Source organism: Azolla caroliniana, unplaced genomic scaffold (assembly GCF_043228905.1).
Source record: "Azolla caroliniana isolate FFs.n. ecotype wild unplaced genomic scaffold, voAzoCaro1.0.p SCAF_2, whole genome shotgun sequence".
Classification (NCBI taxonomy): domain Eukaryota; kingdom Viridiplantae; phylum Streptophyta; class Polypodiopsida; order Salviniales; family Salviniaceae; genus Azolla; species Azolla caroliniana.
The window spans coordinates 12,704,872-12,707,175 of NW_028230437.1; positions in this window are offsets into that span (position 1 = coordinate 12,704,872).

Below are 2,304 nucleotides of genomic sequence, written 5' to 3' on the forward strand. Positions count from 1 at the left end.
GTTGCATTGTTTGCTCCTTCAACTTAACTCCAGTATCCATGCCCAAGCAAGTACTGGTGCATCTTGTACAACCAAGATGCGTAGTTGCTCCTGTCGAGCTTTTTCTGTCGGAATTGAGCTTCACATACCTCTATCCATCTTCATGTCTTTTCTACTCCAGAAGACAAAAGTTTGTCTTTGTGCTTCTTCGCGTGTTGGTTGCAAAGGATTCTTCTAACCCTCATGCTCTGATACCAAGTAAAGATTACGTATGAGGAAGCGTTATGTGCAAACACAGTCGGCTCGTCCGGACAACGGAAAATAGATAGTTAGGTAAACACACAGTGAGAGAGACAAATAGACAGAGAGATAGAGAAACAAAGTTAAGCAAACAACAACAAGATTCTATTACCAAAACTCTCTATGTACAGAATGTGCTCAGAACACTTTTTATACAAGCCCTAACAGAGGGCTGACAAGTACTAATAGGTACTTGAATGCTTATTAACTGAGCCTAACACTAATTAGTCTACAATAGGCCTATTTACTAAAATTGGCATCTAGGCTCCCTAACGGCTTGTTGGATTCCATCTGACTAGACTAGCCGATTTAGGCCTAGCCGATCGACCTATGTCTAATCCGGCTTTCGGCTTATTCAGCCAATCAGCCCATGTTGAGCTTGTCCACTCAACAATGGATTACTTCAACTCTTGAATTGAAGCAATTTATCGTATTATACACATTTTTTCTACTGACACCTATCATCTTAGATTGATCTTTCGTGATAAGATTATCTTCAAACTTGCTCGTGCCTAGTAAAGTTTATTTTAGATCTTTTATAAACAAATCATTTAATATTACATTAAGTGTTGTTACCTTCTTTCTTCTCTTCATAACCAATGTGCCTATTCAAACTATTGAAATACATAACGATATTTCTCACTATATTTTTAGTTTTATTTCTTCCATTTTCATTGATATTGTTCACACTACATCATAATCAATATTTCCATTGTCTTTAGTTGCAATGTCTAGCTTACCCTTTAACATTTCTCAATGTTTCCTTTTTTTTCCAATATTTTCTTATAACTTGTTGTCTACTAATAGTCAGGACCCTTTAGCATTCATGAGAGCCATTGATGAATACTTATGATCACATTCCATTGATCACTCATGAACAAAATATGGCAGGAAGTGTTAACAATAGGAACACTAGATGAGTAAACAAATAGGTACGACAAGTAGGAGCAAGGACACGATGATTGTGGCAATATCAATGAAGAGACAAACACACAACAAGTAAGAAGGATGGTGAGAAAGAGCAACCATAGCAATACCATGTGTAGAGGTAATACGGGGTGGTGGCACAAAGGGATAGCATAAAGGAGCCATGGTCACAATACCATGTGTAGAGGTAATAAACAACAATGGCAACAATACCATGTGCAAAGGTAGGAAGGAGTCATGGCCAATACAAACAAGAACAATTGCGGGTAGGAGAAAGGATAAGACAAGAACAATAAGAATGTGGGGATGCCACAAACATTACCATAAAGGAGTTTGTTATATTATTAATATACAAATATTACTATTTCTTGTATGCAATGTGCATAGCAATTGATTATGCATAATGGGGCATTGAATCTAAAGGGAAGTTCCCCATATTATTAATAGACAAAGATAACTATTTATGGTTATTAAATCATGTTTAGATAATCACCATAAATGCCAAACAACTAAATTACATATAGCTTTTTGTACAAAAAATAAGTTATGTCAAATACACAACTAATTGTTCTCACTCCATGCTTTCACACACCAACTTTTTTCTCCATGAATCATTCTTAACTTTGCTTCTAGAAAACTTTGCTTGATACCTTGACCATGAATCATTCTTAACTAGTTGTTAAGAATCATTTGGCAATCCGTTGAAAAAGTTATTCGATAAAGACAAGGTCATATGCTCAACCACTACATACAACCCAAAACTTGGATTATTTTTCTAAGCTTCTACTTCCAAGTATATGGAACCGAAGATAGATAAAATTATTTACAAGATCAACATCATAATTGACTCAACATGATACAACTTACAATAGAAAAATTTGTGAGTGAAAGAGAGACAAACATTTTATTTCTTGCACACTAAACTTTCAGAATTGTTGGTGCTTTGCAAAAACAATCTACTTCTTCCATCATGGGGGGTTTGATGCCAGTAAATGAGGTTATTTAGCTTAAATGCATAATAGGTAGATGACAAAGGTGGAACACTATCATATAAACAAGAGAATGCAAAGATAGCATCTGTAAATGATGTTTTGTTTT